This window comes from Myxocyprinus asiaticus, chromosome 4 (genome assembly GCF_019703515.2).
Source record: "Myxocyprinus asiaticus isolate MX2 ecotype Aquarium Trade chromosome 4, UBuf_Myxa_2, whole genome shotgun sequence".
Lineage (NCBI taxonomy): Eukaryota > Metazoa > Chordata > Actinopteri > Cypriniformes > Catostomidae > Myxocyprinus > Myxocyprinus asiaticus.
The window spans coordinates 58,091,433-58,115,497 of NC_059347.1; the positions used below are offsets into that span (position 1 = coordinate 58,091,433).

At 38.8% G+C, this 24,065-nt stretch overlaps 2 protein-coding genes across 4 annotated transcripts in view; both read right to left on the reverse strand.

The window, feature by feature from the left end:
- LOC127440017 (NAD-dependent malic enzyme, mitochondrial-like) overlaps window positions 1-24,065 on the reverse strand; it is a 714,514-nt gene that overhangs the window by 371,123 nt on the left and 319,326 nt on the right. The gene's annotated exons all lie outside the window — the stretch shown is intronic.
- LOC127440002 (netrin receptor UNC5C-like) overlaps window positions 1-24,065 on the reverse strand; it is a 232,031-nt gene that overhangs the window by 94,668 nt on the left and 113,298 nt on the right. The window lies entirely within an intron of this gene.

Genomic DNA, 24,065 nt, shown 5'->3' on the forward strand with positions numbered 1-24,065 from the left:
TTTATTAAGTAATATCGATAAACTAGTTCGTTTCCACATTACATGATATTAAAGCTTGTTTAACAAATGCCTGCTGCAGAAACAGGTGTATAAAATATTATAATCTCTTTTGATAATCACACACCTGAAGCACAAATGCTAGCGCTGCAGCATTGTTTATCAGATGGGTTGCTAGGAGACATCTCTAATGAGAGTCAAACCCCTGCTAAGCTAACGGGAGCATTGTAGTTCCAAATATCGTGGAATGGAATGCATTTATGGTCGGAGATATCAAGTAGGAATATCCCACATCCAACCTGAATGGAACGCAGCATAACCGTGTACCCTCATGAAATGTAATTTATTGCAAGCAACATTTAAATCGCAAATATTATTAGATAGATTTTTTCCAGGTATTATAGACCTCCTTGGTAGATTCATATGAAAAATTATGATTTTTGAATGTCTGTTCAGGTGGTGTTCATTTAACAAAACAGTCATGCTGCAGTTTAAATTAGGCTTGCTTGAGCATTAAGTGTCGTTTCAAGTTCTGGCTTTCGTGCGTGGACATGTTTTTAAAATGTACTAGTTAGCTGCGACAATGATCAATGACAATGACAAAGGCATTGGGTGTCTTATTCATTGTGAAACTGTGTTTCCTTAATGGCATGAATCACACTGAAGGCCTAGACTTAAAATGCATGGCCCGCCAATGGGAAGAGTACTAGACACGCTGCGAAATTTGAGGTTGAATCACACAGACTTGTACAGACACACACACCACTAGCAAATATACTGAAAAATAATTTCTGCTCAATATCTCGAGTTCTTCTCAACAGAACTCCAGGTGTGAGGCCCAAGAACACAATAACATGGGCCAGGAAAACAGACAGGAAACCTGCATCCTTTGATGAGCTAAGGATATGACTATTGCACACAGTTTCGTTGTAGATTCAAGCAAGCACCTTTGAGCCCTGGCAATCAAGAAATGCTCCGTAGGGACAAATGCAGTGGGCATCTGTAATATATAGGCTTCACTAAAGGTACATGAGCTGAGATCCCAGCAGAGGCTTGTGAGAACTGAAGTACTCTACATCTATACATCTACAGGGCTATAGTGAATTATGAAGCGTATGCAGTGATGGTGATAACCATCAGTATGTTCACCCCTGCTGCTGTAATTTCACAACCTCAAATAGCTTTCTTCAGCAATGTTGTGACTGTCTTGATGTAAAGGACTTGAATCTGACAAACCAATGGAGAGTTATAAGAAAAGTTATAAGAGAGAAAGAAATCACTTGGATCTAGCAGTTAGCAGAATTGCCTTCTAGTAATCATTGCTGGTCCATCTGATGCTATTGTATGGCTTCAGAACACTTGGAATATAGCACACAAGTCGATTATACTACATTTGTGGTACTTTCAGAGCATTGTTTTATTAATTTCTTGTAATTTGTGGAACTTGACTCTGAACGTCGTTGTATGCCAAGAGCTGCAAAAAAAATTCAACTTTTGTGTTCCACCGAAAAATAAATAAAAATAAGCATAACTTTGTGAAGGTTTGGAATGACATGAGGATGAGTAAATAATCACATGAAAATGAGTTTTATTTTTATGTCAGCTGTTCCTTTAAAAGTTTGTCATGCTTTTTGTGCCAAATATTCTGACTTGTCTCACTATTTGTAGCCTGATCTCATTATTTTTCGTAGGTATTCATACGTAACATTTAAACACTCAAAAAATACATTTCAGATCTATGCATTTCAATTTCATAACAAAAATGTAATCAAATTTAATTGCGTGAACTTTAATAAAATAAAATAACAAAAAAGTCATTATTTTGGTTTTATTAGTTTAATTTAGCTAAATATTATGCAATTCAACTGGATGGAATTTTGTTATGAAATTGAAATGTGTAAATCTGAAAGATAGGCTACAATATTTTTTTGAGTGTATGTACATTTTTGTACGTTTAGATGGATGCTGAAATGTACAATATGGACACATTGACAGCATCTAAAATGTTACTTTTTTATTTAGACATGTAAAAATGGGTATAAATCCTTTATATTATAAATATATTTGTATAGTTACATTTTTACTATTTTAAAGATATTTTAGATCCCCAAACACAACCCAACCCAAATCTAACCACTTCAATAATATAAAAAAAATGTATCAGGCAGATAAATGTGCAGTGAATATATTTTTAGTCAGCCCATTAATCCCACCCCTACATCTACCCTAACCATTTCTTAACAATACAAAAAGATAAATGTAATCACAATAATTTATTGCCAAAAATGGCAAAAACTAGTACAAAACTTAAAAACGATGCTCTTAGATGGCATCCAATATCTTTGTGTGAGGTAGAGAGTGGAATTTAAGTTGTTAATCACTGAAAACCCTTTTCTGATGCACTTTGTGAAGGCAGTCATATTCAGAAAACTTCTTTTGTGTCCCATGGTAAATAAAATAAAAATTAAATGATTAAGTAATGATGAAATTCTGACACAATTTTTATTCATTTTAGCATTTTAAAGTTGAGTAGTGGTTAAAGTCATATGATCCTTTGAAACAAGTTGAATACAGCACCAGAAACTGTTATTATGTCATAAATTAGGTAAAGGTGTCAACTGCACTGAATAAATGCGATGGCATTAAACATTTAATTAATCTCATTGATTTTAAATACAGTCAAATCAACCAATTAATTCGATATATTCAAAATTCATGGATTCTTTAAGGATTCGTAAACATATGCACATCTCTAAAGTTGTTCATATGTAAAAAGATTTAAGTTTCAGATACTGTCAGTATTGTAAGTTTCAGTGTCTATGCCAATGTAAGCAAATGTATGTCTGCTAGAACCACACTATGTAGAACCACACGACATCACATTGCTGTACCTGTCCCACTCACAGTCCTGTCTCATTCCCTCCTGCAGATGTCAATATTCCCACTGTAGCTCAGCAGCTAATAACAGTCCAACTGTGGAGAATATGAACTTCGGGCCAGTGTGTTTATTACCCACGCCTGGAATTTACTCTCATCTCTGGAGTTCAAACAAATGCAGTGGATGAAACATATGCGCACACAGACACAGAAAAAAAGATTGCATTCTGTGTAGGGTGAATGCAGCAGTATGACTGATGCCATGAAATGAATTTGATTTATAGGATAACGTGAAATGCAGAATATGTGCGTAAGCAATACTTGGGGTGCTGGTGTACTGTATATATCATCAACACACACACACACACACACACACACACACACACACACACACACAATGTATAACAATATATATATATATAAAAAACTACGCCTGAGTGTGTGCACATAATGTAATCAATACTCTTAAAGGTACAGTGCAGTGCAAAAGAGACAACTCTGTAATCATTTATTCATGTTGTTCCAAACTTGCATACGCTTTCCTTATATAGCAAACAACACGACAGTGGCTAAATTTGGTACTGCATACTACCATTCTACTCCCACTATTTCTACCGTATAGTTAATTTTACAGTAAGTGGAGTGTGAATGATGCCTAAGGGTGCAATCCGGAGAAACATGCAGAAGGGAATCGCTATTGATGACGTATTTTTTATGGTTTTTAGTTTTTTGTCCAAGCAATAACAATGAATGGGGAAAGGAGCTTTCAAGCTTAAAAAATTATGTAAAAACACCATAAAAGTATTATTAAAGTTCTTTATATGATTCATTCTTTATATATACTAGCTCTAACTCTCTTTGATGCGTTCATGAGAGAAGTTGTCCGATTTGTTAAAAAATAGTTCTTTTGAGTCTGATCTTTTCAATGAATCACTTATCACTCTGAATGATTCGTTCATGAATCAGACTGATTAGATTCTCGAGCTTGACTCACTGACTCAGTGATTCATTCGTAGTAGTTAACAGCTCTCTGGAGAGTTAGATTATCAGTGAATAACTACTGAAATGTCAGTCTGTTCATCACACAGAGCTATCATATGACTTCAGAAGACTAGAAGTATACCACATGAGTCAAATGGACCACTTTTATGATCTGTTTATGCTGTCTTTTCATCCGTTTTGAAACTTGAAAGCCTTAGACCACATTTATTGTACTTGCATTGGGGGGAAAAAACAGCAACATTTTTCAAGCAGAAAGTCATGCAGGTTTGGAACAAAATGAGGGTGAGGAAATCATGGAATAATTTTCCTTTTTGGGTGAACAATCACTTTAAAAAGGTTCATAACATCAGGCTGAACCTTTTTGGTTCTAATTAGTACCTTTATTTTCAAGAGTGAACACTCAAAATAAATATTTGTCTATTTTTAAGATTTACGCATTTCAATTTTATAATAAAACTGCATCACATTAAATTGAGTAATCTTAAACAAAATAAATTTAATAAAACCTGAATACATTTAAAAATAATAATAATAATAATAATGTAATTTTGTTAAAGATTACGCAGTTCAGTCTGATGGAATTTTGTTATAAAACTGAAATGCGTAAATCTTAAAAATAGGCAAAAACAAAACAAAAAAAAAGTGAAAATGAGCTAACTTGTGATAAAAGGCAGATAAAGAAAATGTATGGCATGATCTACTGTGGTTTAATCAGTCCTGTGTTTGATCTGTTGATACCATGATTAATCAGTTTGAATAATCTAGCAATAATGTGTGTCTAGCAATTATGCCAATCCACATTAGAGCTGATTTCTTTTGTATGGAGAGAAATACAGAGAGAGAGTAAATGTAGAATCCGTTTCACGGTCTTTTATCTATATTTGATCACACGTAACAGCTGACAGCCTCCTCCAGCAATGTCGTTTCCAGGCCAAGGTGTGTGTGATTGTGTAAGCTTGTGACACAGATATTTAAGGAATGCAGTGAAGAGATATATTTTCCTAGAGAACAGAAGGAGCGATCCGCCCTGGAATTCTCTCAGATGAGTTCTCATTTAAACTTGTAAGGAAAACAAACACAGCTCACTTCTTTTTAAACTAGAACTGCTTTATCATCTTGAAAAATAAAATACTTATCCTTGATATCACAAATCAGTATTATTAAGCAAACATTTCTGTAATGTTATTAGTGGTGTTCGCTAAAGCATGCATCACTATTACTATGAGCTCATACTTTGGCTTAGGGATTTGAACAAACCCAAGTATTAAACATATACTTGTGCTGAGTGGTGGCTCAGCGGACGCCACTGTTGGGCCCTTGAGCAAGGCCCTTGACCCTAACTGCTCCAGGGGTGCCGTATCATGGCTGACCCTGCACTCTGACCCCAGCTTAGCTGGGATATGTGAAAAAAATAATTTCACTGTATATGTGCAAATGTATAATGTGTGATAATAAATAAAATTATTAATTATTAAATTATCACTAAACATACTTGCCATGATGATCTACCACCAGATAGTCAACCACCTAAACCAGCTTTGAGCAGCTAGAAACCTTGTGAAATCATAAAACCACCTTAAAAATTTCAGGTGTGTGTGTGTGAGTAAAAAAGTGGATACATATTGAGTAAGTTAGCAGTTTGACATTGATGTTTATTCAGTTGATATTGATGTAGTTGTTGTGAGTTTCTTCTTGGCGTTTGGCCTAGCTCGCATTTATGCCTGTTCTGCTACTTGCCATTTAAAGGGGTAATATTATAAATTCTTATATATAATATTGTTTTTAAATATTTGTCTATTTATTTATAATTCAATCATATAACAAATATCCACTAAACTGAACTGAGTAATTTTTAACAAAATGTACAAATTATGAATTAAACATACAGTTAAGGATTAAATTAAACTTGAATCACATTTGGGCTTGATTTTTAATAATGTAGATTATTGAAGGAATACTCATACTTTAAAGTAAACTTTTCATGTCATTGAAATCCATTAACCTTAAAAAAATTAAAAAAAAATAAATAAAAAATAATAATTTTCACCCAAAACAATACAAACCATGTCATTATTTACTCACCCTCATGCTGTTCAAAATGTGCATTACTTTTTATTTCTTTCACTGAATTCCAATGGAAATATTAAAGGAATATTTTGTGTTCAACACAAGTTAAGCTCAATCGACAGCATTTGTGGCATAATGTTAATTACCACAAAAAAAAAAAAAAAAAAAAAAAATATATATATATATATATATATATATATATATATATATACATATATACTGTATATATATATGGAGGTTACAGTAAGGCACTTACAATGGAAGTCAATGGGGCTTGGGTTTAAAGGCAGAAATATGAAGCTTATAATTTTGTAAAAGCACTTACATTTATTTTTCTGTTAAAACTCATGCATTATTTGAGCTGTAATGTTGTTTAAATTGTAATTTTACAGTTGTTTTAGGGTTTACGGTGTTACATCATAATGGCAAGGAAGTTATACAAATTTAACTTTGCACTTAAAAGGTTAATAAGTGATTTTATCTCACTAAAATCAAGTTAACATGCATATATTTTAACATCTCGTGGATATACTATTGAAACAGTGAGTATTTCAGCGTTTACAGTTTGGCCCCATTCACTTCCATTGTAGTGCCTCACTGAAACCCAGACTTTTTTGGGTTACGAGAAAGGAGTGGCCAGACATTTTTATGGTAATGAGCATTATGCCACATACTGTATGCTTTCGATTGAGCTTAACTTGTATAAAACCCACAATATTCTTTTAAATAGACCGTTAAGGACTGACAGTCAACATTCATCTTTTTTCCCAAACAATACAAGTGAGTGGTGACTGAGGCTAAGATTCTGTCTGTCATCTCAGTTTTTGTGTTTGATGGAAGAAATAAAGTCATACAGGTTTGGAACAACATGTGGGTGAGTAAATGATGACAACATTTTCATTTTGGGGTGAACTATCCCTTTTATATCTTGTTTAAAAAGCACTGCAATCTCCAAACATCCCAAAATAGACCTATCAACATTGCCATTTATTTACACACTCTTGTACAAGCACTTGCAAATGAGCTGCGACTGCCGTTCATTAAAAAAACTCAAACCATACGACTCTGATTTTACCAAGCATCTGCAGACATGAGACCAGAACTGACCTGTATGTGTTTCTGTAATTTTCTGTGTCATGATGTTATTAGTGTAATGACACACAGAAATTACAGACTGACAACATAACTCACACACACCAGCACAATACACACACACACACACACACACATACACACACACAAAGACATGTGTAGCCTGTGACTGTTATTGACTCATTGGCATTAGCGGTCTCATTAGCATAACTGGCACAATTTCTGTTGTTAATAAGCTAGTGAAACTACCATTTGACAGGCAGACACACACAGACACACATTACGATACCAACAGCAGTTTTCAATCATTTTTTTTAATCTTATATATATATATATATATATATATATTTTTTTTTAATTTGAAGTATATACAGAATTCCTCTGGTATGTTCAGAACAGCACAGTATGCTGCATGTTCACTGCACTAAGTATGCAATTTTTCAGTAAGCATGAAATACCACTCAAAATGTGCATACAATCAGAACAAAAACACACCAGTACTCCATTTTGAACACAGCCCTTACATTTCCTTTTCCAGAGGAGTGTGATGTTCTGTATGTTACTAATGTTACTTTATGTACTGTATGTTACTTTTGTTTTGACATCAAAGTTATGCTGCCAACTTAAAAAATCTGTGTACAGTTGGGCGGCTGGGAAAAATATCACTCTCTTTGTCTCACACACACACACACACACACACACACACATGTACGTTGGTGCGGCTATCCTTCTCAGGACTCTCCACAGACATAATGATTTTCTAACCCAACCCCTAACCCTACCCCTAAACGTAACCCTCACAAAAAACTTTCTGCATTTTTACATTTTCAAAAATTTTCAACATCGTTTAGTATGATTTTTAAGCGATTTGAATTATGGGGACAGTAGAAATGTCCTCATAAACCACATTTATAGCATAATAACCTAGTAATTACCAGTTTGTAACCTAAAAAAATGTCCTCATAAACCACCCAACCCCCCCAAACACACACTTAGGGAGAGCTGAAGCCCAGGGCCATTCAACAGACAGAACTAGGCCATCGGATTATGTCACCAAGGCCCTAAGATATATATATATAACTTTCACACAGACACACACACACATTGACTACATGCTGGCCAATCTACAGTCTCTTAGTGTATGAAATCATACATTATCAATGCCATACTATAGGAAATCATATTTGAATTATTAGTGATGCTTGCATCACCATTTCAATAGCTCATATTAAGGGTTTGAACAAAGATCTAACCCACAGCGTTTGTGCTACGGACATGAATAATACTGGACAACTAGTTATTAATGCAGTGTCATAATGCATACAATTTATTTATTGATTCTATTGTTAACAGCCACAAGATACCAAAACGTTGCTATGGTTACCACTGTCAGGGGCAGGGTTACGATTTCCGAGACCCCAAGCAACTGTCCAACCGGTGGCCCCTTTTCGCCATAAGATGGCACTGGATGTGACATGGCTCCAAACATTCTATCGTTATATACATTTATATATACAGTATTATAAATTTTATTTGCCATTTACACTACACTGTATATACTGTTTTTTTCAGTCTGTTGATGAAATTCAATATATTTATATATATGTATGTGTGGGTGTGTGTGTGTGTGTGTGTGTGTGTGTGTGTGTGTTGATAATTGTTTCTGCAATTTGCTCAGAAATTACATTATTTAGTTGTTTTTTTTTTTATTTTAAATAATTATTTTAAATTCATCCTAACAGCCATTGTAGCCAAGTATATTCAAAATGTTTAATTAAATAAAAATATACTTAAGGATAATGAATACATGTTTTCTACAGTTTAACTGAAAGCAATGAAGAACTGTATTTAATTTATACTATAATAAATATAAACTATAAAGTCGGCATGAAATGAAAATCCACTTTATCTTTAATCAAAATTTCATAACTTCATCGTCCGGTGAAATGACAGACTTCTCTCTGGTGACGTATGCAGGACTTCTCCAATCATTTAGTCCGTTTAAACCCCGCCCCTTTCTTATAAATACCACAACCTTGCGAAGAGTTGAACGAAGCATCCATCGCATGTTGGTGAAGATGGCAAGGTGCATTTTTATCTGTTTAACTTCAAAACCATTGTTCCTTAACCCATACTTCCTTGGTTACGGGTCAGCTGGCTTGAATTTACATTTAGAATGAGTATGGTAATTTGGTAATTTTTCAACGGCAACAGCCTCTTCGTAAGCAAAGACCGCGATGTTTTCAGACTTTGTGGGGGTTCCCAAAATATTTGTATTTTAGTAAATATAATACTTACAAGTAAGATTTAATAAAAATGTAAATGCCCCTATGCCAAAAGACTGCTAAGACCCCCCATAAGACTGAATCTATTCAAGCACTGGCTGAAGAGTTTATCTGAGCATGAACACAGGATGACACGTCACCCGTCACCCCTTGAGTGTTTTTGCGCAGCTTTCAAATGTGCGCAGATTTCACAGATGTCCGGGCCCCACACAATTGCATGTTTTGCATGGTGGTTAACACCGCTACTGACAACTATATCAACAATCACATTTCAGGAGTGACTCCTGTACTCTGTGTACACACAAATAAAAACATTTCTTTTACTTGTCTCTTTTAAAATGGGCCATTAAGGAACCACCAAGCAACCACTCCAAACACCTTATCAACTGCATGACAACCACCCACAATGCTCTAGCATTGTGGCAGTGAGTTTTCCGCAGGCATCACTCTACAAGGACCTAGTAAAAACAAATAAACAAATATTGCACTAATGGACAAAGAGAATGTGAGATGCAAATAGAGAAATGTGAAACACTGAAGAAATGTGTACAACAGAAGTGCAGAGATGAGAACAGCAAAGAAGAGACAAGGTGAGAAGTAGTGAGACGACAAGAGCAGAGAAGAGATGAGAAGAGGTGAAAAGAGACTAGATGAAAAAGAGCAGAGATGAGCAAAGAAGAGAAGAGATAATGAGACAAAGAAGAGAAGTGAACAGCAGAGAAGAGACAAGACGAGATGAAAAATAGCAGAGAAGAGATGACAAGAAGAGACAATGAAGAGAAGACACAAGAGGAGACCAGACAAGTGGAGAAAAGACAAAAAAGAAGAGAAGAGATGATAAAAGAAAAGAACAGAAGAGATTAAATGAGCAATGAAGAAAATAGATGAGATGAAAAGAGCAGATCAAAAAAGAAGAGCAGAAGATAAGAGACGAGAGGGACAAAAAATTACAAGAAACAAGAGAAGAGATGAGAAAAATAGAAGCGAAGAGATGAGAAGAGCAGTCGAGATGAGAAGAAAAATTTAGAAGTGTACAGAAGAGACAAAAAGAGATGAGAAGAAATACAAAAAGAGATGAGATGAGAGGAGAGGAGAGGAGAGGAGAAAAAAAGAGATGAGGAGAGGAGAGGAGAGGAGAGGAGAGCAGAGCAGAGCAGAGCAGAGCAGAGAAGGGAAGAGAAGAGAGACAAGACGAGAAGAGACGGAGAGAGAAAAGACAAGGACAGGAGAGAGAAGAGACAAGATGAGGAGAGGAGAGAAGAGAAGAGAAGAGAAGAGAAGAGAAGAGAAGAGAAGAGAAGAGAAGAGAAGAGAGACGAGACGAGGGGAGACGAGAAGAGACGGGGAGAGAAGAGACGAGGACAGGAAAGAGAAGAGATGAGGAGAGGAGAGAAGAGAAGAGAAGAGAAGAGAAGAGGAGAGGAGATGAGGAGAGGAGAGGAGAGAACAGGAGATGAGAGGAGAGGAGGTACGGGATGGGAGGAGAGGAGAGGAGAGGAGAGGAGAAGAGAAGAGAAGAGAAGAGAAGAGAAGAGAAGAGAAGAGAAGAGGAGAGGAGAGGCGGTGCGGCATGGGAGGAGAGAAGAGAAGAGAAGAGAAGAGAAGAGAAGAGAAGAGAAGAGAAGAGAAGAGGAGAGAAGAGGAGAGGAGAGGCGGTGCGGCATGGGAGGAGAGAAGAGGAGAGGAGAGAAGAAAAGAGAAGAGATGAGGAGAGAACAGGAGAGAAGAGAAGAGACAAGATGAGGCGAGAAGCGACGGGGAGAGAAGAGACGAGACGAGATGAGATGAGGAGAGAAGAGAAGAGGAGATGAGGAGAGGACAGGAGAGAGAAGAGGAGAGGAGAGAAGAGGAGGAGAGAGAAGAGGAGAGAAGAGAAGAGAAGAGAAGAGAAGAGAAGAGAAGAGAAGAGGAGAGGAGAGGCTGTGCGGCATGGGAGGAGAGAAGAGGAGAGGAGAGAAGAAAAGAGAAGAGATGAGGAGAGAACAGGAGAGAAGAGAAGAGACAAGATGAGGCGAGAAGCGACTGGGAGAGAAGAGACGAGACGAGATGAGATGAGGAGAGAAGAGAAGAGGAGATGAGGAGAGGACAGGAGAGAGAAGAGGAGAGAAGAGGAGGAGAGAGAAGAGAAGAGAAGAGAAGAGAAGAGAAGAGAAGAGAAGAGAAGAGAAGAGAAGATAGGGCTGAGCAACCTGGGCTAAAGCTCTGAATGTTTTGATCATCTTGTTATGATGTAAGAAGTACCATTGCTTCACTATCAAGTTGATATGAAAACATGTTATACGTTAAATATTTTATTATATTTTAAAAATAAGTAATACATAGTAAATTCAGTACAAATGCGTGTTCTTGTTGGCAGCTGCTTTCCAGCATTGTATGTTCGCGAATAACAGTCGCGACACGCGATTGCGACGGTGTGCTTGGTCAACATTCCTGTCTTGGCGAGTTATTGGGAACTGTGTTGAGTTGGTCCATCCAGATGCTTTAAGTACCAAATATTTAGATATTTAACCCTGAAAACAAAGAGTAATATATACAGATATGCTTGAGGAATTTGCAAACTTTAAGTCACGAGCCTGGACATTTGCATTTTTTGCAAAACAATTGGATTAGTTCACCCAAAAATTCTTTCATCATTTACTCACCCTCATGCCATCCCATATGTGTATGACTTTCTTTCTTCTGTAGAACACAAATGATGATTTTTAGAAGAATATTTCAGCTCTGTAGGTCCATAAAATGCAAGTGAATGGGCGCCTACATTTTGAAGCTCCAAAAGCATATAAAGCCATCATAAAAGTAATCCATACAACTCCAGTAGATTAACTGATGTCTTCTGAAGGGAAATGCTAGGTGTGTTGATCAATATTTAAATGTATTTTTACAAAACATTCACGAGGGTCGAGGTCAAGCGCGTTGGCAAGTTCACGCGAGAACTGACGAGTGAAATACTAAAAACAAACAGGGTAGTACAGTGTTGTTTACAACAGATGAGCATAGATAATCATACATAGATGCCTCATTCATGTGATTTTGATACGTCAACTGCGGCACCATTTTGGAATGGTCAATAAGGAGAGCTGTTTGAATCAGTTTGAATGCAAGTGAGTGGAGGAGATGAATCAGTCTGAGCTCATTGCTCCATAAAGGATCTATGTATGAATATCTATGTAGAGGAGGTTTACGCGCTTACGTCACGTGAGTGGCAGTTTAAACTCCACCCTCCTCAATCTACAAACCTCAAGCTTGCCGGAAGTGAAAATGTTTAGCAAAAAAATTTTCAATATTGATCTGTTCCTTACACACAACTAGCATTTAACTTCAGAAGACATCAATTAATCCACTGGAGTAGTATGGATTACTTTCATGCTACCTTTATGTGATTTTTGGAGCTTCAAATAGTTGGCACACTTTCATTTGCATAGTATGGACCTAGAGAGCTGAAATATTCTTCTAAAAATCTTAGTTTGTGTTCTGGTGAAGAAAGAAAGTCATACACATCTGGGATAGCATGAGGGTGAGTAAATGATGAGAGAATTTTCATTTTTGGGTGAACTATCCCTTTAAGACACGATGCAATAAACCTTGCAAACTTTGGCAAATCTAGCAATTATTTATTTCTTCATAAGTACCTATTTTACAGCCTGCTATCTTTTAAACTAACTTAAGCACCCAATGAATCAATGATATAAAACTGTACACCATACACAATGTGTGTCAAACTACAGAAAGCCGAAAGGAACAATATGGTGTCTTTTTAAAATCACATTTTAAAGTGTTAAAAGCATGCAATGTATCTGAGGCTGAGGCAAAAGTTAGTGTGACCTTTTAGTTTTGGTAATATTTAAAATTGTAGTATACAAACTACACCTCACAGATGTAACATTTAAACTTTTATAATAAAGTGTACTATATTCAGATTCTGAAAGTGTATAATACAGTATGTATTCACAGAGGTCTGAGCTAAGCCCTGAAGACTCTAGTAAAGGAAAAAATAAAGGAAAATCACAACTGAGATCTCTTTAAAATCTCAATTGTTTCTCCCAAACAGCAATGAAATTAAATGGAGAACAAATGGACACTTGAGTCAAACTATTGTCATTTGTCTCTATTTTAATTGCACAAAAATAATGTCATAAAATAAAAAAAATAAATAAATAAAAAAACTGAGATAAAGAGGAGAGGAGAGGTGGATGTATTGAATTGTTATTGTGCTGTGTCTTGCTCTCTGTGTGGAGAGCCAGTCATTAATCACAACACAGATGTGTTGAGAGCCTCTAGAGATCACACACACACACACACACACACACACACACACACACACACACACACACATTTTATCACTGTATTACTGCAGTCCAGTAACCTTCAATTCTAGGACTTTTATTTGTTATGTTAATTGTTTGTAGGGACACACTTTAGAAAGCATCTGTAAAACAAATGAATGTAAACACACAAATACATTATTTCTCTCTCTCTCTCACACACACACACTCAAAATAAAAGCTTTGTCCCAGATGAGTCAAGCAAAATATAATGAGAAGTCTATTTTTCTGTGAGACAAAGAGTTCACTGTACTATGAAAACATACTGTAAGTTTCAGAACTCTAAATGTTCTTCCAAGGCCAAAAATGCTATTTATTCACTTCTGAAGGATCCCAACATTAAAAACACTGAGCTGTAGGTTATTTATAAGAAGCTCCCTTGATCATTTCAGTATCATCTTAACCGTTGGAGCGGCACATTTAAGCATGGATTGTTTATAAATCTGTCATTATGTAATAAAGGCTTCGCAAATACATTGTTATTGAAGGATTTGGCAGTTATAAACTATATTTGCAAGTGAAGCAAACTACTGAATCCAATTTCGCAATTTCACATTTACTTTTCTCTTCAGAAAAAGAGAAATCTCATTTGTCTCCACTGGAGGTTCAGAAGAGAATAATCTGGGCTCTTACTGTATCTCAACAAGGAGAAACATCTGAGAGCTGACACTATAGAAAGAGCAATAAAATAAAATAAAAAAAATCCTCTGGGTTGGAGAATGGTCTTAAAAAAAAAAAACATTTACAGCAATAATAATAATAATAATAATAATAATAATAATAATAATACAACTATTATAAAATAACATTATTATATTATTTTATTTTTCAATGAATAAATTATTTAAATAATAATAAATAAATAATATAACAGTAATATAATAAAAATAGATTTTTGGATGTACAGAAAGTGTGAAGAATAAAGCATTTATTTAAATAGAAAGAGTAATTTATAACATTATAAATATCTTTACTGTAATTCGTGATCAGTTTCTAGAAGCATCCATTTCTTTTAAAAAAATGCCTTAGTGTTCTAAAACAGTTGAATAGTATGTATATATACTGTATAACATTTATTATATCATATTAGGGTGCAATTTCTTCAAAAAGACTGAGACTGTGTGGTTGTGTTTATGAATGGATGGATGAAAAAACAGTGAGAGTGATAGAAAAACAGTAGAGCGACACAGTGAAACAGTTGTAGACAGTGAGGGCAGATTTTTGGTTACGGGTCGTTGTGGAGATTCGGCTTTGCTGAGCGTGAGTGATTGGTCCCTTGAGCTGTGCATAATGAACACCCACAGATCGACACATGTTAAAGCCCTAAACACACTCACACACACACATAAATACTGAAGTGTCCACAAAAACACTTCCTCTTGAACTCTGTGCTCGTTTAAAAGCTCAGTCACATACAATCCTAGATGCTCAACTTTGCCTTTCTGACATTCATGAACACCTTAAAAAATAGAAGTTCTCCATTGGTTCTTTGCAGCATTTTAAGTTCAGCACAGAACCCTGTTCTTATCAAGAAGACCCATCTTTGCAGTATTGGATTCTTAAGTTGCTATGTGGTTCTTTGGAGATCAAAAAAAGTTCTCGAGGTTACAATACAGTATAGGTTCTTCAGATCCGACTAATGGTTCCAGTTATCATCAGTAAAGGAATGTTCCTTGTTGGTTCAATAGTATTTTTGTCAGAGTGCTTATATTAATTATTCTGTACAAAAAATAGCTTGAACAGTAAAGGTTGCTGAGCCTATTTATCGCACCAAACTGCCCAAACTATGCAGGATTTGCACATACTTAGTTGCATTTTATCATGTGCATTTAGTATTGTTCAGTCTCTACCAGTTAAAAAAAAAAAAAAAAAATTCTTTAAAAAAAAGATTCCTATAACTTTAAAAAAAAAGTTTCTCGGATGGCATCAGGCTCTGTAAAACCCATTTTGGTATGTATTTGAGTGCAAAAATAGTACGTTGCTATATGCTCAACACAAGGCTATTTTCAAATGTGATTGGTCACTGTACACATACAAATATGAATTTATAACTTTGACCTGGTAGTTTCATAAATCTGTTTGAGAGAGAGAGAGTGTGTGTGTGTGTGTACAATGTGTGTGTCAGCAAATCTAGTGCATAAACTCAACTCGGACACAATAACTCACTCCATCTCTAGATGCACTTATGAAATTTACACACATGCTGACACATTACCGACATACAGAACATCAGCACGTTTAATTAATGGCACACCATAAAAGTCTGTTACCGTAAACAATCTCCATCTTCATAAGCATAAAACACAGTAAAGTGCTTCTGCTGTGAGCTAATGAAGGAAATATTCATTCCTTTAACTGTGAGAGCGCAGCATCTACAAACACTATGCTGGAAACAGCTTGCAGCTACTTAGCTGAAACTCATAGACTAATTTGAAACACTACTAATTTTAAGTGATGATAGTTCCCCCGAAAATGAAAATTCTGTCTTCATATATTCAACCTCATGTGGAGATGGAGACATTAAGCAGAGAGTCTCAGTCACCATTCACTCTCATTGTATTGAGAATAAATAAATAAATAAATAAATAAAAGCGAATGGTGACTGACTGTCAGATTGTCTGTTTTCAAAATAATGTAGATTTTCCAATTTTTTTTATTTTTATTTTTTTTTTGCCAACAAATAGTGGTGTGACAAAATCACACACATTGTTTTCCAAACTGAGGTCATATTTAAACACACTCTCCTAGAATGTCTCGCTCTCAAATAGAGCCATTTGTTTTAGTGAAATGGTTTATTCAGACCATTTCACCAATTTCAATTATTCAGACCAATTCAAATAAATGATTCACTGATTCATGTCAACACACAATAGCATTCCCAGACATCCATGTGTGGCATTTTACTTTGCTTTTTTGTAGCAAAATAAATAGTCTGTTAAATACTCATATTTTAATAAAGATTTTTTTTCAAGTTTAATTTGTTATATTAAATATAACTGTATATGTTCACGTTTGATGCTTTAAAGGGCTAGTTCACCCAAAAATAAAAATCTCTCATTATTTATTCACTCCCATGGCATCCCAGATGTGTATGACTTTCTTTCTTCTGCTGAACACAGATTAAGATTTTTAGAAGGATATTTCAGCACTGTCAGTCCACACAATGCAAGTAAATGATGGCAGGAACTTTGAAGCTCCAAAAAGCAAATAAAGGCAGCATAAAATTAACCCATAAGAATCCAGTGGTTAAATCCATGTTTTCAGAAGTCTTAGTACAGATCTTTTTTTTTTCTTTTTTTTACTGTAAATCAACTTCCACAGTCTTCCTATGTGCGTTCACGAAAGTTCTTCTTCTGTTTTTTGTTTTTTTTTTTGACGATTTGCATTGATCGTGCATATCTTATATTTTATATCTTATATCCATATTTTATGGATTACTTTTATGCCATCTTTATGTGCTTTTTGGAGCGTCAAAGTTCTAGTCACCATTCACTTGCATTGAATGGACCAACAGAGCTGAGATATTCTTCTAAAAATCTTTGAGTTCAGCAGAAGAAAGAAAGTCATACACATCTGGGATGGCATTAAGGTGAGTAAATGATGAGAGAATTTTACTTTTTCAGTGAACTATCCCTTTTATGCTTTTTTTTAAAGGTGCATGACGGAATTCTGGGCTTTATATCGACATCTGTGGTTGAAACACAAAATTGCAAGTTACTTGCAAAGGAACAATGTTTCTTTTTTTATGTCAGACCACCATATCAGAGCGGATCTGACAAGCTACACCAATAGTCACTGAGAGTAAGGGGAAACAAGACGTATATTTAAAAAATGTGTCCGAGCGCCAAAGTTGCCGGAATTTTTCTTTGTTTGCAGACATGCAAGGATGAATGACGGAAGCCTGAAATTTTTCCCTCCAAATCGAACCCGACAGCTCTGCTCTGCATATAAAATCATTATTGTAAACTAGGGGTAAGGCAAGAATGAGTACTGGATCAATAATGGTCTTTTGTTAATTTCTAATGAAAAATTAAGCAAGAAATACTCTGTAATTTAAATAAATGATATAATAAGCCAAGGCAAGCTTCTAGCCTGTGTTCGCGTACAGAATTAAAAAAATGCCATGTCAAGTTAAGTTACTATTAGGGCTGCGTAAAAATACTGATTTCCCAACACTAGCATGGAATACACATACAAATGTTTTATGTGTGTCTCTTGAGTGTTTCAAGTGTATCTGCATGTGTGTTTCCCACTGTGCCATGATGGTTTCTGCAGATTTGACAGATGTTATGAATAGCACACCATTCATCGTACAAATACAGCTCCCACAGTATATAAACTACAGCCACTGTATTACCCTTACTATGTGTGTGCATGTGTCAAAGGGAAAGAATATAATTGTGACTCTGAAAAGTGAAGGTCTTTGGTTAGTAACTATGGGCTACCGGTGTGACCTGTATGTATATATCCTACATTGCCATGGAAACAGCCTGGTTTAATGAGGGCTCTGTGATTGGCTGTTGAGTGAAGTCTCTAGTCCAGGTCTCAGCTTTCTGCTCAACCGCACTGTTATTTTAAACTGTTCTCGCTCTCTAATGGAAGCGACTCGCGCTGTGGGTGTTCCGAATGAACGCTGGGCAGGCGGAGAGGTCAGTCGCCCCCATTGTTCGGAAAAGGCAAACAGTACAGCATTTACAGTACATAATAATGTATATCCTGACCAGGTCATGGCATTTCCAGCAAATGCTGGGGGGTTAGACACTTCAAAAACATAATGTTCTTAGTATATCTGTCTTGTTTTCAAGTAAAAATAAATAAATATATATACAGGGTTAGAAATTAACTTTTTCACTCACCAGCCATTTTGACTAGTACATTTTTAAGTTACCAGCCATTCAGAAGTTCTACTAGCCAAAAAAAAATCTCAGAAATAAACCATGTAATTAAGATATCAAGTATATTTCATATTAAATCTGTATTTCATGAGAGAGAGCGGGGCACAAACTAACACTTTTTGGTTTTCTTAAGTTTGTGTAAATACACTTGGGGTTCAAAGTATTTCATTTTTTCACATTAATTTTACACATCTGGTACAAATATGTTGTTTTGTTTAAAGAATACAGCGTATAGTTTTTTCGTCATCTATCTGGAAAGAAGTGAACTGTTACAACATGCCCCATAGGCAGGGCACATTATGACATGACCATACGACAGAGTAAAATTCCCGTCTAACAATTTAAAATATCAAAACTTGTACCAAGTTTGCCTCGTTTTGAATAAACACTAAAAACAGAGCTGAAAATAGAACACTTAAGGCCAAAGTATACCTCGGGTATGTGTGATGCAAATTTCGTCATCAGCACAGCCACGCGGCTTGACTGTGTGCCACCTAGGTTTTCTTGACTCGCACGGTCCTTGGCTGGGCTTGTCATCTGCGCATGCGCTGGCCATTGACTGTACTAAAACAGTTGCTGTGTCCGAAACCGCATACTATCACGGTATGTACAGTATTTGATGAAGGACGCACTTATCTGCCGGCAAAACAGTATGTTCTTTTAGGTATGCATGCAAGTATTTCAGCGGGTAGTTCAGCATTGTGGCAAGAGGGACACAACGTCTCATTCCCTCCATCAGGGAACGGAGGTTACAAAAGTAACCACGACGTTCCCTATCTGTCACTCACTTGACGTTGTGTCGATGTATTGACACTAGGGGTCCCTATAAAAAAACGCCACAACTAGCTGAACTGTGTCACGTGAACTGGCGGTGCGAGACAGGCAGACCGCTGTGTGCCTCATAGCCAGCGCACCAGGACTTCACAAAACCTCTGCCAATGCTCTTATGAGCGTCGAACGGTCCTTCAGGAACAAGTTGACTGCCCAACAACAAGGACAGGCTAGCCCAGCCAAGGACTCTTTTCCTCTTTTTTCTCCCCAAAAAGAGTGGAATTTGTTAACCGACTGGGAGCCATAAGTGTGCTACGTCGGGGGGTGTCCCTCCCAAGGGGAAGACACCGCGGAGACCACACCCCACCCAAAAAGGGGGGTGGGGGGTATTTTGAGTGGAATACGTCACATGGTCTTACCGAGTCTTGTCGGAAGTATATCATGTGGAGAGGTCCCATGGTAGGTCCTACCTGAAGGGGGAGGAGTTTCTACAAAGCATGGCGACCGAGGCAGAGTGGCCTCTGCCCAAGGAAGACACAGTTTACCGACAGGGAAACAATTTTGCGGAAGATATCACATAGGGTCGCCTTCGGGGAACCAGCACATGTGGAGCTCCTACCTCAGTACAGGGCCTCATTAGCGCACGTACTGGGCCGGCAGCGAGTTTCTCCACAAACTCAACTGCCAGAGGGCTAAGGAGGAAAGTCATCCAGGGATCACAGTCTGTGAACATGACTGGGAGTCAAGAGCAAACATCTTCACCTCAAAGAAGGCGAAAGGCACTATGCGCAAGCGATACACCCGGCCAGCTGTCCCGGAACATACCTGCTCGTGCCTGCCAATACACGGGACAAGACCGGCTCAACCCGGAGATTGTAGAACCTCACAAAGGTGTTGGGTGCTGCCCAGCCCGCTGCTCTGCAGATGTCTGCCAAAGAGGCGCCACTGGCCAGGGCCCAAGAGGCCGCCACACTCCTGGTAGAGTGGGCTCGTAACCCCACAGGGGGTGGCTTGTCCTGAGCCTGATATGCCATCGTGATGGTGTCAATGACCCAGTGGGCGATCATCTGTTTGGAGACAGTGCTTTCTTTCCGCTGTCCACCAAAGCAGACAAAGAGCTGCTCAGGGCATACAAAAGCGGGCAGTGGGAGGATTCCTGGGAAGCAAACAGGTCTACCTGTGCTCGACCGAATCGACTCCAAATCAGCTGGATCGCCTGGGGGTGGAGTCTCTACTCTCCCCTGAGGGTAACCTGATGTGACAGCGCATCCGCTGCGGTGTTGAGGTCGCCAAGGATGTGAGTGGCTCGTAGCTACTTGAGGCGTTGCTGACTCCAGAGGAGGAGGCGGTGGGCATGTTGTGACATGCAACGGGAGTGTAGACCGCCTTGATGGTTGATGTACACTACCATCGCTGTGTTGTCCATCCAGACCAACACGTGCTTGCCCTGGATCAATGGCCGGAACCTCCGCAGGGCGAGCAATACTGCCAACAACTCTAGGCAGTTGATGTGCCAACGCAGCCGCGGGCCAGTCCAGGAGTCGGCGGCTGTGTGCCCATTGCATACGGTGCCCCAGCCCATCTCGGAGGCGTCTGTTGTAACCATGACGCGCCTGGAGACCTGCTCTAGGGGAACCCCTGCCCGTAGAAATGCAAGGTCGGTCCAAGGACTGAAGAGGCGGCGACAGATCAGCGTGATGGCCACGCGATGTGTCCCACAGCACCATGCCCTCGGGACTTGAGTCTGAAGCCAGTGCTGAAGCGGTCTCATATGCATCAACCTGAGCAGTGTGGCCACCGCTGAGGATGCCATATGCCCCAGGAGCCTCTGAAAGAGTTTCAGTGGAACCGCTGTCCTCCATCTGAATGCCTTCAGACAGTTCAGCATCGACTGTGCACACTCGTTCGTGAGGCGTGACGTCATTGAGACTGAGTCCAACTCCAAACCAAGAAAAGAGATGCTCTGAACTGGGGAGAGCTTGCTCTTTTCCTAGTTGAGCCGAAGCCCCAGACGGCTGAGGTGCCGGAGCACAAGGTCCCTGTGTGCGCACAGCAACTCTCGAGAGTGAGCTAGGATTAGTCAGTTGTCGAGATAGTTGAGGATGCGGACCCCACTTCCCTTAGCAGGGCAAGGGCTTTCTCTGTGACCTTCGTGAAGATACGAGGGGACAAGGACAGGCCGAAGAGGAGGACCTTGTACAGGAAGGGTCTGTGTCGAGGTAAGACTGAGATGTGGAAGTACGCGTCCTTCAGGTCTATCGCCGCGAACCAATCTCGATGCTGGACGCTCGCTAGAATGCGTTTTTTGCATCAGCATCTTGAACGGGAGTCTGTGCAAAGACCGGTTCGGTACCCCATGGCCATGCTGAGTCCAGGGACATCGAAGAACTTACCTGGCTCCTGCCGCCCACCATAAGATTGGCCGAGGAGGGGGAGGAGGAATCTCATCCCCGTAGTCCACCGGAACCAATCCCGTGTGGGCGTGTTTGTGCCTCAGCTGGGCGCACAGGGACGTGGGGTCCGCCATTGGAGCACCATACCTGCCAAAATGGGATGGTGGACGATGGTCGAGACGACGCTCGCGGCCGCCCGGGAAAGCATGTCCGTCATTTCTGCGTCGGCCTGAGACTGGGTGACCATTCCCAAAGGAGGAAGCCCAGCCGAAGCCTCTGCGTCAGACTGGATGAGCCCGCTCTCCGATGCTGCACTCGATAGCTCATCATCTTCCCGAGCTCTGAACGAGAGGTCAAACTTGCCCTGAGACGAGCCAGCGGTCTCATCCGAGAGCCCGACCGGGACAAGCGAGCGTGCTGGGGATTGGGAGGTCCGTGGGGGAATACCCGGCGGAGATAGTCCCATTGATGTCCCCAAATCGCCCCCAGTGCTAACCGACACGGCCTCAAACCCGTAGGTAGAAGGACCAGTGCGGGGAGCCGCTGTGGTGGCTTGCTTTCTTATGAATGCAAGCCGCGACCGCAACGTTGCCATGGTCATGTTCTCGCAATGAGAAGCGGAGAGATAACGACCGCAACCAGGAATAACACACAAATGGAAAGGCATCTTTAAAAAGACGTTCCGTGTGTGCCGCTCTTTTATGAATGAAAATATACTCTTTTAGAATATACTCTCTTATTTTCACTCTGCCGAAGCCCAGGGGTGTTCTCTGCACTCTACGGTGCAGAGGGGGAGAAGCCACTGAAATGCGCCATAAATCCAGCAGTTTTGAGGTGCATCTTTGGAGGGAATTGAATTCAGTGCACTGAATACAACCGCTCGGCTCCGAAGAGAAAATCTGAATGAGTGGTTGCATACCATTTCCTTTTATACCCGTATGTCCGGGGGAGTGGCATGCAAATTTCACTCGCCAATTCCCATTGGCCTTTTTTTTTTAAAAAAGCAGAGGTGTTTGGGGCTCCCAAGAGTGACCCCTAGTGTCACTACATCAACACAACATCGAGTGAGTGACAGATAGGGAACTAAATTTCCCGCTGGCTGTTTTTACTCTCTGTGTTATAAAGTTTCTTGTTACTGTTTTCCTAAGAGAGAAAACACTCCAAATTATTTCGTTTTTCAGTCAGGGACCATTTGGCATGGATTTTGATATAATCAGTGAACCAATCCTGAAGAAAGGACTAGGTCTCATTCACACAGCCAATCAGGTGAGAAGCTATGGTACGTACCCCTTCTGTTTCGACTGAATTGCTGTTGTGTTTTCTGATTTATTGTTGTGTTTTCTGAATTGCTGTTTTGTTTCTGGATTTGGTGTTGTATTTTCTGATTTGCTCTTTTGTTTTCGGATTTGCCTTTGTGTTTTATGATTTGTTGATGTGTTTCTGAATTGTATTTTGTCCTTGGATTTTCCATTGCGTTTTTAGATTTGTTGTTTTGTTTTGCACTTCACGGCCACTGTACCACACACACACACACACACACACACACACACACACACACATATATATATATACAGTTGTGCTCAAATGTTTGCATACCCTTGGAGAATTGGTAATATATGTACCATTTTTAAAGAAAACATGAATGAGCAGGCAAAACACATTTCTTTTATTTCTTATGGGATTCATATTCAGCTGTAGGTTATAACAGAATGGCACAATCATAAAACAAAACATGGCAACAAAGAAAAAAATGAAATGACCCCTGTTCAAAAGTCTGCATACCCTTAGTTCTTAATACTGTGTATTGCCCCCTTTAGCATCAATGACAGCGTGCAGTCTTTTGTAATAGTTGTCTATGAGGCCCCAAATTCTTGCAGGTGGTATAGCTGCACATTCGTCTTGGCAAAATGCCTCCAGGTCATGCAAAGTCTTTGGTCGTCTTGCATGAACTGCATGTTTGAGATCTCCCCAGAGTGGCTCGATGATATTAAGGTCAGAAGATTGTGATGGACACTCCAGAACCTTCACCTTTTTCTGCGGTAACCACTGGAGGGTCAACTTGGCCTTGTGCTTAGGGTCATTGCCATGCTGGAAAGTCTAAGAGCGTCCCATACGCAGCTTTCATGCAGAAGAATGCAAATTGTCTGCCAGTATTTTCTGATAACATGCTGCATTCATCTTGCCATCAATTTTCACAAGATTCCCCGTGCCTTTAGAGCTCACACACCCCCAAAACATCAGTGAGCCACCACCATGCTTCACAGTGGGGATGGTATTCTTTTCACTATAGGCCTTGTTGACCCCTCTCCAAACATAGCACTTATGGTTGTGATCATAAAGCTCTATTTTGGTCTCATCACTCCA